Source organism: Mustela nigripes, chromosome 4 (genome assembly GCF_022355385.1).
Source record: "Mustela nigripes isolate SB6536 chromosome 4, MUSNIG.SB6536, whole genome shotgun sequence".
NCBI lineage: Eukaryota > Metazoa > Chordata > Mammalia > Carnivora > Mustelidae > Mustela > Mustela nigripes.
The window spans coordinates 6,369,375-6,385,215 of NC_081560.1; the positions used below are offsets into that span (position 1 = coordinate 6,369,375).

Genomic DNA, 15,841 nt, shown 5'->3' on the forward strand with positions numbered 1-15,841 from the left:
ATTCTGTCAAGTTTTTGCCTTACAAATTTTGAAGCTTTATTACTAGAAGCATAAAAATCGGGAATTCTTACATCTTCCTGTTAAATTCAGCCTTTGGTTATTAATAATTTATCTTTTATCTCTAGTAATATTTTATTATTTAAAGAATATTTTGTCTGGGGGCACCTAGGTGGCTCAGTCGTTAAAGTGTCTGCCTTCAACTCAGGGCATGATCCCAGGGTCCTAGGATCGATTCCCACATCAGGCTCTCTGCTCAGCGGGGAGCCTGCTTCTCCCTCTCTCACTCCCTCTGCAGGTGTTCCCTCTGCTGTGTCTCTCCCTGTCAAATAAATAAATTAATTAATTTTTTTAAAAAAGACTATTTTGTCTGATAGTAAGATATACCTGATTTCTTTTTGTTAGTGTTCTGTCAGTCAGATATTTTTTCATCCTTTTACTTTTCAATCTTTCTGTATCCCAAATTTTAGATGTCTTTTGTAAATAGAATACAGTTGGCGGGTTGTTTTAACCCCAGTATGATACTCTCTGTCTTTCAACCTGGGACACTTGCTTTATGTACTTCTGATGTAACTGCTGATGTATTTGCGTTCAAGTCCACCTCATTTTATGCTTTCAATTTACAGTGCTTGTGCTGCTTATAGTACTTATACTTTATGTTTTTCTCTCTTTCTTCATTTTTTTTGTTTGAGATTTTTCTAACGCTATTATTTTCCCCTCCTGGTTTGAAAAATATAAATGCTATTTCTTCTTTTTTTAGTGATTATGCTAGAAATTCCATGTGCATAGTTACTTCTCAGAGTCTGTGCCTAACCAATGGCTTTACCCTAGGCACAGGTAATACAAGCATTTTAGAAAACTGAAAAAAATTTTTGTTGTTGTTGTTTACAATTTTTTTTAAGATTTTATTTGACACAGTGGTGGGTGAGGGGTGGAGAGCAAGCACAAGCAGGGGGAGTGGGGCAGGCAGAGGGAGACACAGATTCCCCACTGGGCAAGGAGCCCGACCTGGGGCTGGGTCTCAGGACCTTGCGATCATGACCTGAGCTGAAGGCAGCCGCTTAACTGACTGAGCCACCCAGGCGCCCCAGTATCTTAGAATACTTTTAACTGAACTTTCTTTCCTCCCAACTTATATGCACTTTTTATCTTCTACATCATCCCATAAGTTGTGTTAACCTCATTATTGTTACTTTTTTACAGTCAATGTTCACTTAGATTTATTCATATATTTACTATTCCTTTGCCTCTGTCTTCCTTACTATATCTGTCCTTCCATACAAATCATTTCCCTGCTGCTTAGAATATACTTTTTAGAATTTCTTTGCGTGCCTGCATGTGATGGATGAGTTATTTCCGTTTTTATTAGTCCGAAATTGTCTTTATTTTACCTTCACTCCTGAAGGACTTTTTTACCTGAGTACAGAATTTTATGTTAACAGTATTTCAGTAGATGTAATTCCACTGCCTTCTGGTTTCCATTATCACTCTAGAGTACTCAGTTGTCAATCTCATTGGAACTCATTGAAAATAATGTGTTTTCTTTTTACTATGCTTTTGAGTTTCTTGTCTGTGATTTCCTGCAATTTTATTACAGTAACTCTGGGTATGGATTTAATTTTGTTTCCTATGTTTGAGATTCACTGGGGTTCTTGAATGTCAGCATTGGCGTCTTTCCTAAGTTGCAAAATAGTCTTAGCCTTTGTGTCCTCAAATATTGTCTCTACTTCATTCTCTCATTTTCTCTTCCAAGAGTCCATTTAAATGTACATTAGACCTCCTCATTGTAGCCTCTAAATTTGTTACTCTCTATTCTGTGTTTGCCAGATTTTTCCTTGCATGCTTTATAATGGATGTGTTTCATCCCAATGTTCTAATTCACCAGTTTTCTCTTTGGCTGAAACCATTCACTGACTGTAACATGGACAGCTCATTGAAGTTTTAATTTTAGTTATTGATTTTTAGATACACATTTTTTATGTTGTTCTCATATCTTCTTAGTTACTTCTTATGTTTTCCAGCTTCCTACTGAAAATTTCAAACTTGTCTCTTATCTTCTTGAAAGGAGCTAGCACTTTTTTTTTTTACGGTGTGTTTCTGGCTGTTCTAATATTAAAAAGTCCCTTCCTTGTGTTTAGTTCTGTGGTCTGTTGTTTCTATTGATTTTCATTGATGATTTTTGCCTCCTTGTGTACATAGCTATTCTTGACTACATACTGAACACTGTATTCGAAAATGTATTTGTAGGACTAATTTGAAGCCAGGTGGAGATGATAGTATCCTTCATTTGTTTTTTCCAGAGATCTGTGGGGCTCTAGTAGTCAGGATACCTTAATATAATTTCAAGGCTTGAGTTTCTGGGTCATCCCGATGTCACAAAGACCAGCGACAAATTCTTGCAAGGACTGTTTTGGTTCAGTTTGCCTTTCCTCCTTAGGGTCCCAGCCCAAAGCCAGAGATGGTTTACCCTTGTCCCTACTCTTGGTGGGCCCAGAACTCTGACTTCTATCCTCCTGGCCCTGAGAGACTTCCAGAAATTCACTTAGCCTCTCTTGGACAGAAAACCAGGGCCAGGGTGAAAGCAGCCTCTCCTGCGGAGCTTTATCCTTCTGTTTCCCATTTGTTCTGAATCTCCATCTTGTACTTCATATTTAGCTAGTTAGCTCTTTGAGGCTTTTGTTGAGTTGTTTGTAATACTTTCCCAGCTTTTTTATTTGTCGTCATAGGAAAGATTGGTTCAAATTACCTCTTCATCAAGGAACATGGAAATTCCTCTGCGGGATTCTTGATACCATTATATGTGTTTTAAATATTTTGACTACATTTTTAATAATTATTATATAAATTAGGGCCTACTCCTTGGCATTCTCACCAAGGAAATATGGATGCAGGTTTAAAAAAAAAAAGTGGGGGGCACCTGGGTGGCTCAGTGGCTCAGATCATGAGCTCAGGGTCCTGGAATCAAGCCCCGAATTGGGCTCTCTGCTCAGCAGGGAGCCTGCTTCCCCCTCTCTCTCTGCCTGACTCTCTGCCTACTTGCGATCTCTCTCTCTGTCAAATAAATAAATAAAATATTTTTTAAAAAAGAAAGAAAGGAAGGAAGAAAGAGAGGTAAGAGAGAAAAGAAGAACGGAAAATCAAGTGGTCTAAGTCTGCCCTCTGACAGATTCCCAGGGAGAAGACAGGGGCTCTGTTTTGATATGCTAACTCTTTTTTTTTTTAAGGTTTTATTTATTTATTTGACAGAGAGAGATCACAAGTAGGCAGAGAGGCAGGCAGAGAGAGAGGAGGAAGCAGGCTCCCACCAAGCAGAGAACCCGATTCGGGGCTCATTCCCAGGACCCTGAGATCATGACCTGAGCCGAAGGCAGAGGCTTAACCCACTGAGCCCCCCAGGCGCCCCAGATAAGCTCTCTAACTCTTACAGTCACTTCTGGGCAGTAGGAAGGTACATATCCACACTTCACAAGTGGCTTTCACTCTCTCTTTCTCTTCACAAGAGATAACTTTCTCCCTGGAGATTATAACAAGGTTGAGAAAATGAGACACCAAGAGAAAGGAAGTCTCCGCACACACCATGAAAGGCCAGAGTCTCCAGGTAGGTAAGAGTGGACTGAGCCAACTTCATCAGCCCCAGAGGCTATTGTCTGGATGATGCTCAAGGAAAGATTCTTGGAGCCGATCCTGGTGCAGAGCCTAAATTTTTATCCCAAGACAAAGAGCATTAATTTGATGGTCATACGTTGGGGGCAAGAGGCAGAAATGCCAGCACCTGCTTCACTCATTTAGGAAGTAAGAAAGGGGGCACCTGGATTTGAACCAGGGACCTCTTGATCTGCAGTCAAATGCTCTACCCCTGAGCTATACCCCCACCTGTTGAAGGCATCTCAGTATCACCTTTTCACCCGTGCACTGCACTCAGGATCTCTGTGCCCATATTTGGCTGGTTTTTTTCTGCATGTCCCAGGAGGTGGCAAGTCTCCTCCACTGTTGTCCACTTTCCTCTCTTCCTCTCTCAGCCTTAACTGGTTCTCCTCTCTCCTGCTCTCTTCCTCGGGCTGTAGCAATGCCATCAACCTTTACACTTACACTGAAGATCATTCAAGCCTATAGTAGTCTTTCTCCCTAGGCTGGCACATAGTTATCGGAAAAATATAAATCGGAAAAAATAAAATAAAATAAATCGCTTTCTGGGTCCTAAGGGAACCTCACGCTCAGTGCGGGGACAGCCTCCTCCATTCTCCAAGCCTCGGGAGGGGGTTTCATTCCCTCATTCACTCAGCAAACACTCTTGGAGGCCGACTGGTGCCAGGCTCCGTCGTCCATGTTGAAGACACGGACTACTAAAGCATTATCCCTTTTCCTCAAAGAGTCTTAGTCCAAGGAGGAGACAAACCCACGAACCGAAGTATTTCCACAGAGTGCCGAAAGTCCAAGCAGAGAGCTGTGAGAACAGGCAGTGAGAGGCTCGGCAGCTTGGAAGTCGGGGCGGGGGCCTTTCTGGAGGAGACGGACAAGGACGACCCCGCTAAATTGAAGGAGCCGGGAAGGCCGAAGAGGACTAAGACCATGGGAGGAATAAAAACAAACAAACAAAAAAATGTTTTTAAAAAGTGCATCTTGAGGGGCGCCTGGGTGGCTCAGTGGGTTAAAGCTTCTGCCTTCGGCTCAGGTCATGATCCCAGGGTCCTGGGATCGAGCCCCGCATCGGGCTCTCTGCTGAGTGGGGAGCCTGCTTCCCTTCCTTTCTCTCTCTGCCTGCCTCTCTGCCTACTTGTGATCTCTGTCAAATAAATAAATAAAATCTTTTTTTTAAAAAAGTGTGTCTCGAGATCAGTGAGACTAATATCAAAAGGGAAGGAGTGCTCGTCGCGCCGGGAAACATCTCAGAAGTCTGGGTTCCTGCTAATGCAACGAGGGTGCTCCCAGACATTGCTCCTGGGAAAGCCTGTGACACGGCGTGACTAGCTGTGACCTCAAGGAGCCCTCACAACACCCTCCCTGCTGTCCAATCCTAGAGATGAGGACAGAAGAGAATCCAGGCACAGAGGCTTCAGAAGGACTTGCCTTCTTCTCGTGTGACCACTTCACAGCCAAAAGGGACTTTGGCAAGGGGGCACCCGGATTTGAACCGGGGACCTCTTGATCTGCAGTCAAATGCTCTACCCCTGAGCTATACCCCCAGGCCTGCCTTTGAACCTTAATTGCACCTCTTCAACTGTGCAGTTGCCTTGTTCCTGGGCTGCTATGAAGTTCCTGGAGGCAGGTGCCCGCCCCGTGACAGCCCGGCTCTCCCTGCCATCACTCACGCATCCGTCCACACAAAACGCCTACTAACCAGCTTCTCCGTGCCAGGCTCGTCCTTCCTTCTCCTCCCATTTCCTCTTCCTCCCTCTCTGGCTCACTGACCTCGCCCCCCTCCCCGTCTTTGCTGTGCTGGGCAGTCACGGGCTGGCCCATCCGGGCAGACCCTTGGTCCTCTCCTCGCTCCCTGCACTGCTCCGCACGGATGCAGGAGCAGCTCTGGGACAAGAACCCGGTCCTGACACCACACCCCGAGGCACAGAGGACCCCCTTTGTCCCTGCCCACCCTACGCTCGGCCACTGAAACTGCTAAGTACCGGGCGGGAATCCGGTGGGCCAGTTCCAGATTCCTGCTCCGGGAGAAGTCCATTGAGGAGGGGCGGGACCCTGGGACAGCTTGCTTGCGGTCCCGGGACACGGAGAACGGTGGCTTCCAGGATGCCACGCAGAGGCAGGCAGCTCTGGTGAGACCTGTTTGAGCAAACAGGCCCGAGGGGCTGAAGCCACCAAGGGTGTGTGCCCTGGGGTCGGCAGGGGAGAGAAGCATCTCGTTGGGCTTGGGCCCTTGGGAGATGGCCACGAAGGGGAGACCCAGAGGCAAGACTGTAGGGGGACAGTGTGTGGGACAGGCAGAGCTCCTGGGCCCTGGCGCCGGGAAGGGACAGTTCTCCAACACCGTTCTCGCGACCTGCGGCCACTAAGAAGGAAACCATAAGTGAAAATAGCCAAAACGTTAAATTTCTCAGGAAAGCAAGAAATATGGGCTGTAGGCAGCACAGGGCTGTGCTGTTGTCACCGTGATAAAGTGAGTTCTGGCAGAACAGGTCACAGCAGCAGCAGGCACAGAGGACAGGATGCGAGGCTCTCTGACCCGCTTGTTACACACGATGTCCAAAGGCGCCGCTCCTGCTGCGTCGTGGTGGGGGAAGAGCAGGCAACTTCGACGCTGTCGTACTGAAAACCAGAAATATTGGGGCTTTTACATAGAAAATTTCATCAAGTTTTTACTGACACGTCATACTGTCAGCCATCAAAGAAAATCGGTTCCTTTCTGAGACGGAGAGCCGGTGGCGTGACTTGAGGGAGGCAAACATTTCTTAAATGCAACACCAAAAGCTCACTTGATAAACTGGACTTTAATTAAGAACCTGTGCTCTTTGAGTTAATTTTAATTAAATTAAAAACTCATGCTCTTTGAAAGACATGGTTAAGACAATGAAAAGGCAAGTGACGGAGAGGAAGTATTTGCAAGCCACGTATCTGATACAGGACTGGCACCCACAGACAGAAAGAGCCTTCAAAACTCAATCATGGGGCGCCTGGGTGGCTCAGTGGGTTAAAGCCTGTGCCTTCAGCTCAGGTCATGATCCCAGGGTCCTGGGATTGAGCCCTGCATCGGGGCTGCTCAGCAGGGAGCCTGCTTCCTCCTCTCTCTCCTCTGCCTGCCTCTCTGCCTGCTTGTGATCGCTCTCTGTCAAATAAAGAAGTAAAATCTTAAAAAAAAAAAAAAAAAACCCTCAATCATAAAAAAACAAACAAGCCAAAGGAAAAAATGGACGAAGGATCCAAGCAGATACTTGACAAAAGAAAACATATGTGTTGGGGTGCCTGGGTGGCTCAGTGGGTTAAAGCCTTCAGCTCAGGTCACAATCCCAGGGTCCTGGAATCAAGTCCTGCATCAGGCTCTCTGCTCAGCGGGGAGCCTGCTACCTCCTCTCTCTCTGCCTGCCTCTCTACCTACTTGTGAGCTCTGCCTCAAATAAATAAATAAAATCTTTAATAAAAAAAAAAAGAAAACATATGATATTATTAAGCCCATAAAAATAACCTCAACATCAGTAGTGATGAGGGAAATAAACATTAAAACCACGATAAGAGATCACCTTGTGCTAGAATGTAAATCAGAAAGACTGCCCATGACCAGTGTTGGCGAGGATGGGGGGCAGCTGGAACATGCATTCGCTGCGAGGCTGACGTGAAACGGTGTGGCCACCCTGGAGAACGGTTCAGCAGGTCCTTAAAGGGTGAGGCGCACCCCTTGCGTAGGACCCAGATACTACACTCCCAAGGATTTCCCTGAGCGGAATGAAGGCGCACAGCCAGGCATGGGTGCACAAGTGTCCGCAGCAACTTTATTTCAAAAGCCAAATCTAAGGGCGCCTGGGTGGCTCAGTGGGTTAAGCCTCTGCCTTTAGCTCAGGTCATGATCTCAGGGTCATGGTATCGAGTCCCGCATCAAGGTCTCTGCTCAGCAGGGAACCTGCTTCCTCCTCTCTCTGTGCCTGCCTCTCTGCCTACTTATGATTTCTGTCTGTCAAATAAATAAATAATCTTAAAAAAAAAAAAAAGCCAAAAGCTGATAACAACTCAAACGCTTACCAACAGGTGAGAAGGCCCACGACAGGATAATTCTCATGGATAAAAACGAAGGGACTGTTAATACATGGAAACACAGGGATAGATCTCAAATAATTATCTCTAGTCAAAGAAGCCAGACCCAAACCGAACAAGCAAAGAAAGGAGGGGTGCAGTACATATGCTCTGATTCCACTTACAGAAAATTCTACAAAATGAAACCTGGATGTGAACACACAAAGCAGGTCCGAGGTTGCCTGGAGCTCTGGCAGGATTTTAAAGGTCTAGAGGCCGAGGGGTGGGCGATTCCGGCTCGGACACACAGTGTGTTTCATCCCTGTCCCACCAGCCGCTCCCTTCCCAAAGCTCTGCAGCCCCCCAGCCGCCCATGGGTGGCCCCACCCCCACCCCCGCTCTCTCCCAGCAGCACCAGCAGACATCGTTTGCTTTCACATCTAGCAGGGATATTCGCTGCTCCTGGACCACTCGTCCTCTCGTCCATCGGCGAAACTGAAGAATGCAACACGGATTCCTCCAAGCACATGGAGTCAGAGGTGGTTCTGTGACCCGGCCCCCAGCCCCCCATCTCCTGGAGCCTCTTGGGAGTGCTCCAAGCGGCCTGTCAAGCTCCTTGTCAATCTGCACAGGACATGAGCCCCACCTGGGGTTTCCCTTCCTGCCATCCCGCTGTCTGTTCACAGCTCCTCCTCTCTAAACAGGGAGCTCTGCTCTTGTGAACCTGCCTCCTAGCCTCGGGCTGCAGCAGCGGCCTCCAGGATGCTTCCTCCATGGCCTCCAGGATGCTTCCTCCACGCTCTGGTTGTGCCTGGTGATCTCTGCATCCATGTCCATGAGCTTCTCCCAACCCTGGTCCCTCAGCACTTTGACCTTGGCTCCTCTTTGGCCAGAGGACACGGCTGGGACCTGGTTATCACTAGAAACTGCCCCCCTCCAGAAGTTTGAACTCTGAAGTTCCCCATCCTCCTGGTAATCTCTACCCCTCCCTCCACCACATCCTTCTCTTTCCCTTGCCCCCGACTGACTGTTCGACTGTTCGGCTCTTTCCTGCCTCCTCTCGCCGTCCTGCCGACACAGACGCCATGCTCTGCCGCCGTGCTTGGCTTCCTTGGCTGTTCTCACGGGGTCCCAGAGGGCGAGGGCAGTGGGGACCAAGACCACTAGAAGCTCCAGACTCTGCGAAAGCCTATATTCATCATAATTTTTATTTTCTGTATAGGCACATCTCATTTTATTGCACTTTGTTTTATTGTGCTTCCCAGATTCTGTTTTTATACAAATTGAAAGTTCAGGACATTCACAGAGGAAGTCCCTGCACTTGGGGTAGAAACCGCAGGAGACCAGAAGCAGGAGCGGAGCCCGAGGAGGGGACGCAGCTGGGGCAAGCTCAGGGTCAGACGGGACCGCACGTGGGGGCGCTTCCTCGGGAGGAGCAGAGCGAGGGGCTTCCTGAGCTGCCGCTGGGAGCCACGACGGACGGATCAGAACACGACGGAGCCACGCGGATGAAGCAGCGGCAGGGCTCGAGGGGGCGGACTCCAGCTCTGAAGGCAGTTCTGTGGGCTAATCGCCATCGGCGGCACCGCCTGCCACCGAGCAACCGTTCAGGACAGAAGAGCCATCGGTGCGACAAACCACAGGGCCGAGCAGGCCTCCAGCAACCAGCACCCTGACAGGTCAGCAGCTGGCAGTGCCGCGGAGACCCGCCACCCGCAGAAGGACCAACCCGCTGAGAGCTCAGACAGCGGGTTGCATGCTTTAGCAATAAAGTCTTTTTCGGTGAAGGCATGCACGTTGTTGTTTTAGACACGGTGCTGTTGCACAGCTCACAGACTGCAACAGCAGGTGCACGGAACGTCCGTGCCCTGGAAACCCAAACATTCGTGGACCCACTTTATGGCAATATCCGCTTCACTGCAGTGGTCTGGAACCCGGCCCGTGGTTACCTCCCAGGTGCACCTGTATTAGGAATTTCTGAGGACAGAGACAGATGTCTCGGTGGAAAGAATCCTGGGCAGGTTGTCAGGAAAGCCGGGAGAGCTCGGCCCACAGGTAACAGGCTCTGAGCTAGGACGGAGGCTGTCAGGCTGTCCCCAACACCACGGATCACCTTCAAGTCATAGAACATTTGGGGTGTTTTTTGCTGAGCACGTGGCCACCTAAATAGGACCATGTTTGCAGGCCTCCCCTGCAAGCAGGTGTAGTTGTGTGGCTGGTTCTCCTCCACAGGGTGTGAGAGGCTCCGCCTTCTACACTATGTGAAAGGGATCATTTATTCAGCCACTCTGTGCCTCGGTCTCTTGTCTAGAACATGAGTAAACAAAAGGTTGTAATGAGGCTTCCGTGGGCCAATACTGATAAAGTACATGATAGGCACTAAATATGTGTTAATTAAATAAGAAGTAAAGACACGTGCTGACCTTGAAAGAGCACCGTGCCCCTCCCTGCCTCCCTCTGACAGACTCCGGATGGTAGGGAGCCATGGAGAACCACGGCCCCATGGCAACACGGCCCCATCCGGGGACCGGTAGAGCAACAAGCTGGAAGGGGCCTGGGTCTGTGACACAGAGAGCCTGACAGGGCAGAGCAAGCACTCACCACTATCTTGTTGGAGCTACTGGTTCATTGTTCGTTTTGTGTTTCTCCACCCCAGTTCTGGCGGCCAATCACATAACCGACATGACACGGAGAGTGTGAGTCAGTGTCCCTCAAGGGCTAAGTGACCTCCCCAAAGGCACCCATCTTTAAGCGCCCTGTTAAAAATGGGGAATGGTCACTGCTCCTCCTTCCCGCCTCAGCCATCAGAGTAGGCACAATTCTTGTTAAATCAAGAAACAAACAGAGAACATTCCAGGCTACCAGTATCTAATGACTACCCACACTGCGCAGCAGTGAGCCAAATTCTGTCCCTAGAATGACAAGGGCTCAGCGTGTCCCTTTCTGCGGTCTCTGGAGGCACCCGTAACACAGTCATGCTGGGGAGACGGCCAGCCACTCCCCTGTGCCCAGTTCCCACACACCAGACTGGCTCCACAGTGAATCCGGGTCCTGGACACCAAGTTCCTATCCTGCAGCCAGTCCAGCTCCCAGAGAGGGAAGTAGATCAAAATGTGCCAAACCTTTTCCTGAAGGTTCTTAAGGCATACTGCTAAGGAAAGACAGCAAGTTGCAGGGTGATACGTTCATGACATTTTGTCTTTGCAAGCCTGTATTTTCCCAGCTCCCATGTGCATGAAAATGCATGAGAGGAGCCTGAAATGTCACACGCCACAGTGACAAGGCAGAGGCCCTCGGGAGGGGCTAGGGTCAGGAGGGCGGCCAGCAGAGAGAGCCCTGCCGCTTCGTCTGCACCTTTTACATTTCATGGTGGGAACATTTCATGGTGGGAATGTACCCTTGTAAGAATACATTTGCAGAGTCCAAACGCAAACACCTTCAGAGAAATCACCATCCTTGCTTCTCAAACGTGGACCTGCCCAGGGTCCCCTGAGGAACACCAGGGAGACACCCAGACCCTACCCAGGCCTCCTGAAGGAGAACCCGCGTCTACACTTTCCCTAGGAGCCCAGGACGAGAGGCCTGCCTTTGGAAGCAGCCAGTAAATAAAGCAGTCACTGGGGCCTCTGTGTTTGCAGCAGAGGGCGCAGGAACAGCACCGAGAGTCACGCCTGTCCTGGGGGGCAGGGAGGAACCAGCGCTCTCTTCTGCAGAGTCTGGAAAAGCTTACAGAGAGGGTGGAAGGCAAGAAAGTAACCGTGAACAAAGCAGGGATGTCTCAGGCCACAGGACAGACCCCACGTGCCCTGAGGACCTCACTCCCCTGCCTCCCACAGCTCTCCTGAGCCTGACTCAGGAGCAAACCCCAGCTCTGCAGCAGAGCTGAGCTGGGCCCGCAGTCCGGCCACCCCGGCCGCAGGGGCCCCGCCTGGGGACCACAGACACCCCGCAAAGGCTGCCGGGGCTCCTGCCTTTCGAGCACTCACAGCACCGGCCCTCCCGCTCGCTGCCTCAGCCTGCTGCCCGGGGCTCCTACACCAGGCCTGCCCTTGGTCGTCTTGCGTCCGTCACTCAGCGCCCGGGTCAGCACCCACCTCCTTCCAGCTCAGGTCAACGCGACTGTGTTCACGCGCTCAGAGCTTGCTTCAAAAGTAACCCTTTCTCCCCAAATAAAATGTCTGAGTCTAGAAAGCAAGGACAAGTGTCTCGGCAGAACCTATGTTCTGAGAGAACCTGTCCCCTGCTCCAGAGTGGTCCTGCTCTGCCCTGGGCTATAGGTTTCCAGCTGTCATTCAAATAAAGGGTTCCTGGCCTTGAAAAAAAGGGGCGACGAGGCTTTGAAAACTGCATGTTGAAGACACTGCTACCATCTGAGAGAGAAAGACAACTAAGCTACCATTGTTCATCCTTCATCTAATTTCCCAAAGGGCCGGGCAGTGCGGGGGGGGGGGGTAGCACAGGCATCCCCTGGGCGCCGGCATGCTGCGTCTGGACCTAACAGCCCCTCACTGCACCCCCTGTCTGTTTCTCCAAATGGGGGGGACTCCTGACACCAGAACACCCTCACCAGGTGAGGGGGGAAGGCGGGGCCTGCACTTTTCTCGAGGGGACAGGCTCTGGGAGCTGTCCCCCTGCTCTGCTGCCTGCTTGCCGCCCATCTGCCCATCTCCACTGGGGTCTGGCGCTCGGGCTCCGTGGTAGCATGGTCTGTGAGGGAGGGAAAGGGGCCTGGTGCCCTGAAGGCAGTGATGGGGCTTGGCTCTGCAGGCCTTGAAGGGAAAGGGTGCCTGCCAGACATTTCGAGTAGAATCCACCCCCGCTTCAAGACGTGCGGAGGACAGCAGGAGCGTCGGGTGCAGCAGACCCCCCCGTGCTCCCTTTGCAGGCAGGGCCAGTGACCAGGCCAGGAGGAAAGCCCCCCATCCTCCCGCCCCGATGGGGGATAGAGTAGAATCCAAGAAAGGCAGGAAGAACCCAAAGTCACCCAGTCCAGCCACCTCGTGCGACAGATGGGGTGGCTGAGGCCGGGGACAGGGAATGAGCCACACGTGGAGGCCGGCTGTCAGTCTGCGCATCCGGAGTGCAGGACGACTGCGGCCTTCCCTTCCCCCTCCTCCCCTGCTCCCTGGAGCCCAGCATCTTCCCTCATCCCGTGGCCACGCAGCACATGGGACCATCTTCTGGAAAGGGAACACTGGCGAAGGGAAGGAAGGCACCTTGCTCTGAACCTCAGCCTCCCAGCTGGGCCGAGTAGACAAACAGCCACCTGCTGGGCTGCTCGAAGCAGCGGGAGAACTCAGGTGTGCACGCTGAACTGGGACAGGAGTGTGGCAGCTACAAAGTCTGTTTCATCAGGTCTTACACAAACACGCACATGCACACGGACTCAACCTCCTTTTCTGGACCTGGGGCACCCTTACGAAGACGCCTCCAATACAGCCTTCATTCAGCCATTTCTGGAGAACTCACAGTGTGCAGAGTACAGCTCACTGAGTCCTAGAAGTGCAAATACCAGGCGAGGCCGCAGCTCCCCAGAGATAAACAGGCTGGCAGGTAAAAGATGTGTGTGTAAGAGCTGCCCTGGCACCACGGGAGGGGCAGTACACCGAGGAGCGGCCGCGGAGCCCCAGTCTCCATGAGGCCTTGGACAAGTCATTTCACCTCCCTGCATTTCACGTCAAGTCATTAAACCCAAACATGGGAATTAAGGAGACCTTCTACCTGCTTGAAGACCGCTGATCCTAGGACCTCAAAGTGCTTTCTGTTCTCGAATCCAAGAGGCTCATTTGGTTCAATAAAGGAATAAAGCCAAAGACTCTGGGCCCAGAAGCCCCCAGGAGCCAGCCTCCTACCCGGGGAGACCAGAGTCTCCCGGTGCCCTTTCACATGCTGCGGAGCTTGTCCGCCGGTCTCCCAGGCTGCCCCACTCCTGATCAGAGTCACACGGCCGCATCTTCTGTGGTCGGGGACACGTGGACGTGGAAGTTCCCCACCAGCATGAGTCACGGCCATTTCAGAGAATGGTAAAACCAGCTCGTCTCCCCTCCCCGCCCCCAAACCAGAGGGCATTGCCGGCCAGACCACCAGGCAAACGCAACCTCGTCTCCAGCACACCTGCTTCAGAGGAGAGCAGGGACCGGCGGCTAGAAGGATTCAGGATCGGCACTCCCGGGTCCTGGTCCCCTCTCCCAGGTTCCCAGGCAGTTTCTGTGATTTCCCCAACCCGAGCCAGGCCTCCCCCTCCGAGGTCACTCTGGAGCGGCAAACACGACCATAACCCTCTTGGCCAAGCCCATGCCCTCTGCCCCGCAACCCTCTCCACTGGGTCACACTTCTCGTCTAAGATTCGTTAAGCCCTTTGAAGTCAACTGGTGACTGTCATTAAGAGCCAAGAGGCCCAGGGGGCGCCTGGGTGGTGAGGTCAGGTAAGTGTCTGACTCTCGGTTTCAGCTCAGGTCGTGATCTCGGGGTTGGGAATCAGGCTCCGCATTCAGCGTGGAGTCGGCTCGGAATTCTCTCCCTCTCCCTCTGCCCCACTCACCCCCAAGCTCTTTCTCTCTAAAATAAATAAATAAATCTTAAAAAAAAAAAAAAAAAAAAGAGTCAAGAGGTCAAGTTTTAGCAGACACGGCGCTCCCTCCACTATGCGTCTGAAGATCTTGCTGAAGCCAAGCTAGTCCCCTCCGGCCCACCAAGTTCCTGTACCTTGGGGCCTCCCCCTTGCTGCCGCCATGAGAGACGTACCAAGCCATTCCCACTACAGGGTCCTTTAAAATGGGGGAAACTTGTTCTGGATGCCAGAAGATCTCTCTGGTCAGACCCCCAAACAGACCCTGGCTGGCAGTGGACGCTGGACACCACAGAGCCCCCAAGGGAAGAATCCTGAACCAAGACCCAGGGGCAATGGAGGATGAATAACAAAGCCTTCGCACCATGACTGGACAGAGTGTAATGGATTTGAATCACAGCCCTACCACATAATAGAGATACTGGCCTAGCCAATTACTGAGCCAAACTTTTTTCCTTCATCTGGGAACACAGCCCAGAAGTGAGTTAGTGAGTGGTCCAGAAAACTTCCCAGGGGACCAATGCACTCTGGGAATGCTATGTCCGCTGTGGAGCATTCTAGAGCGAGCAAACCCACCCCCATTATTCAGGACTCAGAGGTAAGGTTCTATTGTTCTGGCTTTGGTGTCTCTAAGGCCCTCCACCCCGACATTTACTGGCATGTGACCTCCTGACCAGCCTATTAGCGCCCTGTGACCCAGGTGCCTTGTTCACCAGCCCCAGAGTGCCCTCCACACTAGGCCAGTCCTAGCTGCCAGGAAATGGAGCCAGAGAAAGTTGAAAGCCAGCACCTAAGAGTAGTCAGAACAAGGGAATAGTTCAAAAAATATCCTGCCCCAGGGCACAGAAAATGTATCGCATATTACTAGAAGTAATAAAATAAGAAAATTCAGGAGTGCCTCCCCGGAGACACCTGAGGTATATTGGAAACCTTCCTCGAAATGCAGCTTTACTAGAAGTTGACTCGATATCTCTCCTGCTATTCGAATCCTGCATGTTTGGGGGGTATTGTGAGGATGAAGTGAACTAAAGGTGTGGAAAAGCACTCGGCGTGTATTACTGGCTTTGGCACATGTTATTACTAAAACAAACATAAAGGCTGAGGGCCGACAATCAGACTGTGTTGTGAACCAAAGACTGATTAGCCCAATTCTGTGCAACTGAGGCTCCCCTGATACCTCCTCCAGAAAGCGCTTTGCAAAATGTTCAACACGTGCTGGGTACGAGTCGTCAGACACTTGTTCCTTCCTTGCGTCTCTCACTGTGCCATTGTTCCATCTCTGAGTCTGGCCTGGAGTGTAGCCTGGAGGACGAAGATCTGGTCTGCACAGATTAAGGATGAACAACTTCCAGTCCTGGAACGCGCTGTCACAGATCTGGCACTCAGGAATGGACCTAATGCCATTTCAGAGCTATTTTCTACCAGGAGATGACACCTCTACCTTCGGAGAGGAGGGAAAATCTCGTCTTGACAGTTCTTGTCACTTAGGCTAGGGACGGACGAAGTCCAATCTGAGCCTGAAGCACACATAACCGAAAGTCCTCTCTAACCCAGACCCCCTCCCAGCAGCAGCACGAAGGACTTCTTGGCGAATTGCGGAAA

At 50.9% G+C, this 15,841-nt stretch overlaps 2 non-coding genes across 2 annotated transcripts; both read right to left on the bottom strand.

Moving 5' to 3' along the window:
- Positions 1-3,796: 3,796 nt before the first annotated feature.
- On the bottom strand, positions 3,797-3,868 carry TRNAC-GCA (transfer RNA cysteine (anticodon GCA)). Its single transcript has one exon. It is a non-coding gene; the product is annotated as a tRNA-Cys (tRNA).
- A 1,240-nt stretch (positions 3,869-5,108) lies between these two features.
- On the bottom strand, positions 5,109-5,180 carry TRNAC-GCA (transfer RNA cysteine (anticodon GCA)). The gene has a single exon. It is a non-coding gene; the product is annotated as a tRNA-Cys (tRNA).
- Between the last annotated feature and the right edge of the window lie 10,661 nt (positions 5,181-15,841).